At 45.8% G+C, this 11173-nt stretch overlaps 1 protein-coding gene across 8 annotated transcripts in view; it reads left to right on the top strand.

The window, feature by feature from the left end:
• The window catches only part of bcl9l (bcl9 like), a 33255-nt gene that overhangs the window by 1514 nt on the left and 20568 nt on the right, over window positions 1–11173 (top strand). The window contains exons 2-6 of one of the 8 annotated variants that reach the window (XM_029255484.1): window positions 71–191; window positions 4480–4519; window positions 4961–5075; window positions 5250–5303; window positions 6580–6747. The exons of 2 other annotated variants lie outside the window; for them this stretch is intronic. The gene's annotated coding sequence lies outside the window, so the exon portion shown is untranslated. Of the gene's footprint in view, window positions 1–70; window positions 192–1626; window positions 2711–2822; window positions 3261–4479; window positions 4520–4960; window positions 5076–5249; window positions 5304–6579; window positions 6748–11173 lie in introns of those variants that run through there. 5 more of the 8 variants (XM_029255488.1, XM_029255486.1, XM_029255487.1 and 2 more) reach the window with 5 other exon arrangements.

Here is an 11173-nt window from a genome sequence, read left to right as displayed (position 1 = left end):
AATGGGTCACACACTCTGGGGCATTTTTTTTCTGACATGATGATGACAACAGATGTGTTTTGTACTACAGATTGTAGGCACTGGGACAGAAGCCTGTGCTCCATGCGTAGAGAGAATGGAAGGAGCAGGAGTTCAAAGTTGAGTCCAGTTGTCCGTGTGGACAGAGCGGGAGTCCAACATTGAGTTCGGCAGTAAGTGGGCACAGCAGAGATCCAATGTTGAGTCTAATGGTGTGTGTGTGTGTGTGTGCGTGTGTGTGTGTGTGCGGCGGATGGACAGTACGGGAGTCCAGCGTCAAGTCCGGCAGCCCATGTGCGCAGCGAAAGGACACAGCAGCAGTCCAGTTTCGAGTCCAGCAGTCTGTGTGTGCAATCAATGGACAGAACAAAGGTCCGGCGGTCAGTTTGTACGGTGGACGGACAGAGGGTCCAACACAGCCCAGCGGTTTATGTGTACAGTGGACAGAGCAGGTGTCCAGCATTTGTTGTGGCATTACATGCCTACAAGGTGGAGAGAGAGCAGGGACCGGCCGACTGTAGCAGTCCGTGTCTCTTTGTGTCCACACGTTTTGGTTTCGTTACTGCAGTGGGCTCTCTTCTCCGGTGCGATGTGGTTCGGCTCGTGACGCTGTTGAGTGAGAAGGATTTGTTTCTGTAATTAAAAAGGTTCGATGTGATCAGTGGCTGCATGGTGGCACGGTGGGTAGCAGTGGTGCCTCCAGCACTTGGGCTCCGCATTCAGACACGCGTTGAAATTTGGCTCGGTCTATGTGGAGTTTCCATTTTCTCCCCATGTTCGCATGAAACCCCCCCCCCCCCCCCCCCCCCCCGGAGTGCTCAGGTTCCTCCCAAAGTCCAAAGACGTGTTTTATGTGAATTGCTGACTTTAAGTTCCCCACTGTGTGTGAATGAGTATGTGTTATTGCCCTGTGATGGAGTGGTGTCTGGTCCAGGATGTAACCTGGCTGGCTTAGTGTCTTTCTTGGATAGGCTCCGGACCACCTCGACCCCACATTGGATATTGGCTGTAGATAATGAATGAATGTATGAAGGAATGAATGTATGTATAAATTAATCATTGTGTTCTGTCAAGGTAGCAGGCTAAGGCACAGCTGAACTCCACTGCTTTCCTTTCAGTAGAGGGAGAGGAAGTTATAAATCATTGTATGGTATTACTGTTATTTTTTACTCAACTATTTTTTTTCCATTTCAAGAAACTTTCATAGTTGACTATTTTCAGCTGGGTACCCGAGTAGAGGAGTTCAGGGAAAGTGATTTAGTATACCACAGCAATAGAGGTGGGGGACTGAAACAATATAGCAATATAACAATTATTGATAATGTTCAGCTTACAAGAACATGCTCTTAATCGTTACACTGCCTGCCAGATGTGTAGATGACAGTTGTTTTCAGAATCTTTTCGAAGTATGGAACAAAATATTCTAGCTCTTTGTATAATTTTCTTTCTTCAAGCCTAATTTTTCCAGTGCTATGTGTTGCTCCTTGATTAGTCCATAACATCACTGGATTAAAATTATTATTATTATTTATTTTTTTTTATTATCATCTTTGTCTTAGAGGGCTAACATTTTCAGTATTGTTAAAACTGTACTGTGGTTTTGAGAGCACAGGGTAACAATTACATGATAAAAATCTTAGCTGAAGTGCAGTACTGCAGATAACATGAGATCAGACATGAACAAAAACCACTGACATGATGAAATGTAACCAAATAAAATTAAGTAAACTATTACAAAATTAAACCATTATAACAAGAGCAGTCTTGTCAGATCGCTTGATGGTAACCCTCTTCTCTGTGCTTTCACCGCCATCCACTGTGGCCTGCTTGGCCCGGAACTACGATGCAGTATTTGAGTTGTGTGGCATGAACAAAGGACACCAAACACCAGCACTCTCTCTGTTTTTGTGAACTTTATAACAGGAAGGCCAGTGTGCTTTATGATTTTGTAATGCAGGAGGCTGTGGTCTGGTATCTCAGACAGACTATACAGGTGAAAATATTTACCCTTGTTTTTATACAAATATATATTATATACTTTTACAAATACTATATATAATACTGTATATAATTATTAAAGCACAGCTTAGTTGTTTGATACCACCATTTTGCTAGTACACATTGACTCAGGTGGGTACCTGCAGAAGTGAGGTTCAAACAGCAGACGGTGGGTAGATTTACATAGGTGTCAGTGGATTGGAGGAGCAGTGATTCTTTTAAGATCCTACCTGAGTGCTGGAAAGGATTCAGCAGTTCTGAGTGAGAGGGAATTCCACATAAGGGCCAAAACTGAAAATCCAACAGACTTTGAATTTGGACTCCATGACAAGCAACCAGCTGGGGGATGGGGGGGGCGGTACTCTTTCTGGAGTGCATGGAATAATCCGGTCTTGTAACGGTTGTGATGTAAATTATTTCTGTAAATACACATCCACATGTAATGTTTAGGTAGGCATGCATACAGTGACAATCAAACATCTGAGTACACTTGCTGTACTCGGTAGTAATTTTGTTCACATAACATTCATTTAACACGTTTGATCAAAGGGATAGCCAGTGTGTCATCCCAGGTCTTCTGCAGCAATTCTCAGAGATGTAGGGCGCTTGCTTTACTTTCACTTTTCTGTCTAGTTTTCCTAGGTGTGCTCAAACTTTTGACGGGTACTGAATTTCTCTTTGGACTTTTTATCAGGTATGTGTATTTCTCATTATTTAATTTAGCAGAGAATTTCAAAGGGTAAAAAGATTACAGTTAATTGGAAGACTGAAGAAGTGAAGTGAACTGCAGTTGTTTTATTTTTCGTATGAGCTGTAAGGGCTGCTAATGAGTCTGCAAAATGCAACTGATACGTCTTGTTTTGAGTCATCTAGGAAGAATGAAGTGGGTGAAGGTTGAATCGTGACCCCAGCCACCTCTAATCATGCATGCAGCATTGTGGAAGGGTATTATGCATGCCCCAGACAGTATGTCACATCCCTATTTATGCAGAAGATGCAAGATATTTTCACGCAGAAAGACGTCTGAGCAGTAGTAAATACCCAGAAGCTATTTAAACATAGCTTCGCGTTCACTGTTTGCAAAAGTCGCATTTTCAGCTCTATAGGCACTTGAGAATTGATATTTCTTGGACTGTTAACAGTTTCAGACTATTCCTCAGCATGTACAGGTGCCAGAATTGAGTGTTTTCCTTGCTGTCTGTTTAGGTCGTCCTTGGGGCCTCGGTGTGGTTAGAGGGAACAAGGTGCGAAGCGCGGTGCTCCGATCGCGATATCCTGGCCGTCTATTTATAGCGCAGAGCCGGGCCTGCAACTGGATCCAGCCGGAGTGGCTGTCCGCTCGTCCCGGATGCCTGAACACCCCCCCCTCCGCCGTGTGCTTGGCTCCCGCTCGCTCTAATCACTTAACTGCCGACGTGAAGCTGGCCTTCAGTTTCATTATACCTGTCGCCCTCCACAGTTCATACATGAATACTGTATACGCAGCTAGCTGAGGTGTCTGTGGGCCAGCAAGAAATGCATGAAAGGAAATCTTTGTCTGAAAAGCTTGGGTCAGACAAACTCTTACAGGGCTCTTCTTTGGGAGGAAAGGTAGGGGAGGGGTTGCTCCATAGTTCACAGTGCTGACCAGTGGTGTCACTGAACTTTGGCAATCTTTTTAAACCCTTAACTCCTTGTTTACAGATGGAATAGCTTTATCCAGTACCTTATCCAGTTACCGTTCTCTGTAGTCCTCAATGACTCATTCTAGTCCTATTCCATTTTTACTTAACCTTCAGAGTTTTTAAATTGAAATACCCATATACCTGTAAGAAAAACTGGGAATTTGGGTATTCAGTGTGTCTTTGTTTATGACTTAACAGAATCATTTCTGTGGTTTTAACATGTCTGCACTTTTCTGGTTACCTGTTGAGTATGATCAGGTCAAACCCAAATGGGCTGTGGAATACTGGAGTTTTGGCTTTCTCAATGTACTTCCCAAATGTTTGCTAGAAAGTCAAACACACAGTAAATGACTCCTTTGTATGCTAGAATCCATGTGTGTTCCCACTAACCAATGTGTGAGAACTGGTTTCTGGGGACAGTGTGCAGAATGAATGGGCTGCTGACAAAGTGGCTCTCACTATCTGCTGAGGTGATCTGAGCACTTGGGGCAGAGTTGCGAGCGGCACTGTTTGAGGGGGTGCTATTAAAGAATAATGCGATATCGAGTAGCCCGCTGCAAGGCAGGTGCACCTCGGATGCCCCGGCATGCTGTGGAAACGCACGTCTTGGAGCTGAGAGATGGTCAAAGAGATAGGACATGTAGTGTAAGCTTAACTTGATTTGCAGTGTTTCTGCAGATTTTGGGTAGTAGCTTTTCGTGGAAAAATATAACACTTGACGGAGAGACATGATGTTCATTCCCACTTCTCTTTGACTCTCTAATCCTTATCTCCCCATGTCTTTCTGTTTCTCACCCAGGCTTTAGTCTGCAACCGAAACGTGCTTCCGAACCAGTACGGTACGGCAGTTATTCACAAAACAGCTTCTATCCGTCATTTCCTCCCTCCCTCCCTTTCTTTTTCCCTTTCCTTCTGTGTCAAACTGTCTCTCGACTGTCTGTACTGTGGTTGCAATTTTCTTTTTTTCCCCTCGCTCATGTTGGCTGCTTTCCCAGAACGTGCTGGAAGAGACTCAGCCCTTTGACCCCCCCCACCCCACCCCCTCATTGCAAACTGAGCTCAGTGCTCCCTTCTCTAAGTGGAGGGGAAACCTGGGAGTGGGGAACCGTGGGGTGGTGGTGGCGGCAGGGGGCATGTAGCACTGAACTCGCACACCCTCTCTTTTTGACTCGGAGTAGTTTCTGTGGACATGCTCTCTCTCGCTCTGTCTTTGCTCTCTGCTCTCCGTATAAAAATAACCTGCCCTTCCCCAATGCAAATACTTCCCTCTCTCGCTGCAGTCCTGCGGTGTCACGTGCTACGTCTTCTCCACGCAGGCCCACGGACATTTCCACAACGCGCAGCACACGGACACGCGTGCGCTCACGCACATGCATACGGTGGAGCATGCACCAGGTACTTCTCAGCAAACACACACTTTGCAGTAAAGTAAGCAAAGCAAACACACAGCCAGGTTTTAGATACTGCAAAGGTCCTCGTGATTTCACTGTGCCTGTTTGTCTTGGCTGATGGTCTTTGCTCTGTTCACTTTGCACTTCTTTCTCCCCCCTGCTCTCTGCATTGCTACAGGTCAACAAAGACCACTTACCTCTCGTGTTCCCCTGGTGCCGTTACAGCAAGCAGGTACTTAAGTTGTGCTAAAGGATATGGACATGTAACCCGAAGGTTATTATTTATTTAACCGACACGTTTGTCCAAGGTGACTTACAGTGCTAGGTAGTAAACTTTTACAGTGACTTATCCACTTAAACAGCTGGGTATTCTCACTATCAGTTCAGGGTAAGTACTCTACCTCAGTGGGGGAGCTGCCGATCGCAAGGCGACAGCTCCAACCACTGCAACACCTGTTGCTTAGGTGTTTAAGGTAGGTGTTTAAGGTGGGAGTTTAAGGTTGCTGGTTTGAATCACAACAGGGGCTTGCTGTTCCATCCGTGAGGAAGTTAACCTCTGATCTGGTATGCTGAACTGCTTCAGTGAAAGCTCCAGTTGTATAAATGGGTAAAACTGTAAGTCAAACTGTGTAAAAGCACTAAACAACGAAAAGAGGACCTACTGCGAATGAGGTTCTGGTGCTGGCATTTCTGATCAGACAATGGAGTTTGTGGCTCTCGACCATGACCTATGTTCCTGGTAACTCAGTTTCATTTTTATATTCCGCTTCCTTCTGTACATTCCCTGCATATCTCTTGCTTCCTCTCCCTCTGTCACGCTTTCTGTACATTTGCAGCTTCTCTGTCCTTCAAAGAAGGCCATGCACTGATTGCTGAGAACCGTGTTATGTTTTTGTTTCCTCCGCCATCTTCACGAGCGCTCAGTCAGAAGGCCAAGGCTATATGCTAAACACCAGTTACACACTCTTATAAAATCTGTTTCTTACTGTAGTTGCTCAACATGGTTACCAAATAGGCTGGTTTTATGTTAATTACCTTGATACTGTATTAGTTGCAACCTGGTATGAACCTTCCACGACCATCATCAGCAGGCAGTGTCTTGTAACCTTTCAGGCACTTTTTGCCCCATTTCATAGCTGTGACTGTAAGTTGCCTTGGACAAAGACATTTGTTAAATAAAGAATAATAGTAATGTACTACTAATTGTGAACTCTGGCAAGGAACAGAGCTTGTGAAATAAAAACGAACAATGTAAAAAAAAAAATGTAAACCCTTCAAAAGTTTTAATTTACAGGGAATTATTCTTGTAAGTGGGGCTGTCTGTCAAATCGTAAACCACCGTTCAAGGTTCCCATGGTCAGGAAGTAAAAATAAAATAAAAATTAAACATGTATCTGCAGCTGAGCGGGCTGACTTGCATGCTGGTACACCAGCAACTGGATTGCCACCAGCTGACCTGCGGTGTGACGGCATGACCCATGGTAACCTTTTGCTCCCTATATAACCAGCCTTGCTCCCTGACAACCACTTTGATGAAGAAATAAACAGTGTACCGCATGAAAGCGGGTGATCAAATGAGCGTGGCCGAGAGAGAGATCTCCGACTCAAAGGGCGGGGAGGCGAACAGGACAGAGATTCCGCAGTACAAAGGACCCGGCTCTAGGACCATTAGTGAGGTGTGTAATTTCAATTCCTCTGCCTGGCCTGTGTCCTTCTTCCAATACCTCATGTATTTATTATTTCACACTGGTTAAGACTCTCCCTTAAATCTTTTTCAATTTGGAGTGCTTTATGGGGTAGAAGAGAAGAGATACAGAGTAAATATTGCTAAAGCTTATTAATGTCTGCTGTGCAGATCACATACAACACTGATGTGCTTACTTAGTGACAAATTCTTAATAGAGTAAGGAGTTCCATAATCCCAGACTTTATATTTTTGTTTGTTTACATAACAATACAGAAAAAAGTCCCTGAGCTATAGAAGGGAGGCAATTGTCTGGTTTATAGTGGCAGTATTTATAGGTAATCTGTGCAGAGGTGCCATAATTTAATAATTCTGAATGGCATCAAAAATGTGACATACAATGAAAACGGAACAATTAAATAATTATTGTAGATCATTTCAATTTCAGAAAATGCTGGCGGTGTTAATTATGTAGCACACACCCCTGTGAAGAAATGTCAAAGGGAGAAATTTGCGTATCCAATTCAGAAAAAATATTCTATTCAAAAAATTGTTCAGAATCGTGGAGAAACTGAACTGCGGGTGTTTCGTACACAGCTGTAGTTGGTTCCAGGCTTGTGTATAAAATGATATAGAAAATGTATATTAGTACACAATGCCACTGAGTTGATTTCCTGAATAGCACCGTAATTCTTTTTAACAAATTAGTGGGCATGTTGATTGAGTACGTCATGGGGTAGCAAAGAACGAAAAAAGATCCACTAAATGTTACCCAGTTAACTGTTCACTTTAATTTGTCTGCACTCATGAGAAGCTACACAGAAGGGACAGGGGCCCGGAATGATTTTCCATGAATACAGAAGTTCTGGCAGCTTCTTCAGTCCGTACCCATTGTGTGCAGAGAGAAACTTCTAGGAGGTCAGGGCAGCATTGTGTAGCATGTGGATCATAGAGTGCAGGAACATTTCTCTGCCTGTGTCTCCGGGAGCTTGCTGACAAACTGGAGTGTTTGCATCACGAGAGATACTTGCTCAGGACTCTGCCCTTTGAGGAGATTAATGGACTAAAGGGGCTCCGCCAGGACTGGGGGGGGGTTACGATCCCTTGGGCTGTTATCACATGAACACTTCTTTTCAGAGACATGGTAAAGGATGACTTCATTCTGTACAATCAAGTCTTTATGCACCACTGGACCTATAAATGGCCACCATCCACTGTGCTTTCCTGTGTTCCTGTCACAGTTTCATCATTCATAACCTGCACATGTTTAGAAGATACCTTTGTATGAGATGGATTCTCGGCCTCATTTTATACCACAGGCTGCTGGTACCACGTGTGTGCTCTCAGTAAATGCTTGTGTATTGCAGGGATCTCATGGTCCACAGACTGACCCAGAAGCACAGGGAGTGAGACAAGGTACCCCCTGTATGGGTTGCCAGTCCATTGGAGGGCAATCACACACTTGTTCATTGACACACACAATCTGAAATCCGTAGCTTTGGACTGTGGGAGGAAGCCTACTGTCAAAAGAGAGTTAGTTGGATTCAGACTCACATTCAAAATCGGAACTCTGGAGCTGTGAGGCACCAGTGCTACCCGCTGAACCCCATGCCGCCCATAACCTGTTTGTATAACTGGGTGTTCACTCAAGTAGTTCTGGGCTGTTCAGTCATTTCTAGGTGCAGCAGTGTCTCGTGTGCCAGTTTCACCTGCAAGCCCCTTGATGAAGCATCTGCGGCTTATGGCACGTTGAATCAAAGGCTGTTATTACAGTAACAATAATCAGGGAAGAACATATTGGATAATTGTATTTTTTAAGATTGCCAGACAAGATGGGGAGAAAGGGAGCAAGTATTTTCACACCTATGCCAAGTGGATTTGCAGACCGGGACATACTTGCTAGCATGTTGAAACAGGACGGGATTCCGACGTACCATCCCAACCTGTGTCTCGGCCGTTATCTGTCAGTCTGTCTGCAGCACCCTCCGTTCTGTCTCCACCCTCGTCTTACACGCTAATACCGGCATGTTACACCAACTGCCTCTCCCTCCCTCTCTCCAGGTAACACTTACAGGATGCCTGTGACATAAGTAATCACTAATATCTTCCTGAGGCCTAGACATTTGTTTTTGTCCGCTGTACAGGACAAACATTTTAGAGTGTGTCCCCAAACTGTACGTGTTGCAATGCCGAGTTATAGAGCACCAGACAGAGGATATTCTATGCTTTTTAAATCATACCACATGTTTGGGGCTGGGGCTTGGACAGCTTCTCCAAGCTCCTAGAGGAGTATCCAAAGACCTCTTTTTGTTGGTTCTCAGGAGGTTGCACAAAAAAGTCATTGGATGTACTAGTTCTAAACTGATTAGCGACAGAAGGAATGGCCTTGTCGTTTGATCGACCTGATTTTATGGTAGCGGTGACGGTTAATTCTGTTTCGTGCAAGTCGACGGGTCGGCTGCGGTAAATTCGCGTGGCAGTACGAGAAAGAGGTGAGTCTCCTTAAAGTGTGTTGGTCTCAACTTGTTTACACTTGAGTCAAACTGCCGGTGGAGTGAACAAAGGTCGTTTTGTCAGGCGGCGCTCCGCGGCCTGCAGTACACTCCCCTTGGACCTTTGATCTAGAGAGATGAAGGCTGTACACCTGTGGCTGTGTGTGTGTTATTGTATCTGTTTCAGTAGTTGGTCTCATTGTGTTTTGAGAACCACAGAGTGCGAAGCGCAATGTCAATGTACCTCTAGCTCCGTGTTAAAACCGGGTTTTTATGTCACATGCAGGTACCCTTTCACCCCTTAAACTGAAAGCATGTTGTGGACATGTTTGAAGGTTCAGCAAAGTACGTGCAGACGTAAACATGCACTCACACACACCTACTTAGCTTGTCTTTGCTACGTCGGGGGGTCTGGTACAATTGTATACCCTGATTTTACATGCCCTAGACACAGTCTCACAGATGTGCACGCATAGTCTGCCAGCACCCAGTCCTTATGCTCAGATGACGCATTTGTTTAGGTGTTGTAGTAGAGCACCCGTGTGTGTGTGTTTGTGTTTGTGTTTGTTGCGCTGTGTCCCTGTGGCTCTGCACTGTTCTGGCTTTTTATCACACACCCTGTTCCATAGCAGCCACCCCTCTACTAAACTCCACACCGTGGCATCTACTAAAGCTACTCAGCTGTCTGCCGTGTGCTGGCAAAGCGACCGTCGTCGAGCGCACAGTCAGTCAGTGTGTGATTCCTGCCCGCTTCAGGGCGCCGCAGCAGCACCGGCTGTGGCTCACGGTACGGCTGAAGGCCGAAAGCCAACGCGCTGAGGATGGGAGGGACTCTCGAGTGTCCAGCCGCCACAAATGGGCTATAACGGCCCTGCTGTCGGATCACTTGAACCTCATAAAGGGCTCCAGCGCGGCTGGCTCAGAGGCCTCGTTGTAAGAAAGTGGCGCGGCCCCGAGAGAACGGTTCTCTCACCAGTGCAAAAATAAATGTTTAAAAAAAAAAAAGTTTTCTTCCTCATCCTTAAATAATGATGACTGTGAGCAGCGTCTGCTTTAGCTGTTCACTTTCCGCTGGATGGTGGGTTACGAAACCATGTGTTGTAAATTTAAGGCCTTAATGTAATCGTTTGTCTTCGGCCCTATTTTGTTTAGTAGTGTTCGACTAGTAAAATATGGAACGGGCCCTACTGTGAAGGAATTGAATAAGATTTGTTTATGAGAAAACATGCAAAAGTACCAAGTGGTGTCGCACGTAAAGCCTGGGCAGTGGCACACGCGTGCACGTGAACATGCAGCGGTGGCAACTCGCTGCTGGGTCTCGCCATTGCGTATGTCTGTTCGCATGCGTGTGCGCGTGCATGAAGGAAGACGGAGGAGGGGGTTTTTCTCCTCTACCACGGACGCAGGAAGACAAGTTTCATCTCGAGCCACGGCTGCCCACGGCTGCCTAAGTAAAAGGACCGCCGTGCTGCAGGTTGGACCAAGATGCATGGGCCGGATCAACAGGCCAGAGAAAGCAGAAGAGCGACACACTTGAGATGAGCGGAGGAGTATGTGGGACAAAACTGCACTTTTTTCCCCCAGAAGTTATTTTTCTCTTTGTCAAGTGTTGGAGTTTGTATTTGTAACAGGTCTATGGGGAGATTTCCGCAGCGTGTGGCAGATCCTCTCGCCTAGACAGCTGTAGCTGAAGCCTTTGCACAAAAAAAGTGAGCTGTGCTGATAAGTGGTGGGAAAGTGCAGGGCCTCTGGCCCAGCGCTCCGGGGCACACCAGGGTTTACCAGGGTACACCAGTGCTGCCGGGGTTAGTAACTGACTGATGGCACTGTGCTCGCTGTCACCCCGTGAGGTGAGCGGTGTGGATAGGGCTGCTGTCGAAAGCCAGTTCAGGATTGCGCATCGTGAGTGGTGGCGGGGGCGCGATT

The sequence above is a fragment of the Scleropages formosus genome, chromosome 10 (genome assembly GCF_900964775.1).
Source record: "Scleropages formosus chromosome 10, fSclFor1.1, whole genome shotgun sequence".
Classification (NCBI taxonomy): domain Eukaryota; kingdom Metazoa; phylum Chordata; class Actinopteri; order Osteoglossiformes; family Osteoglossidae; genus Scleropages; species Scleropages formosus.
This window is presented reverse-complemented; position numbering and strand designations above follow the sequence as displayed.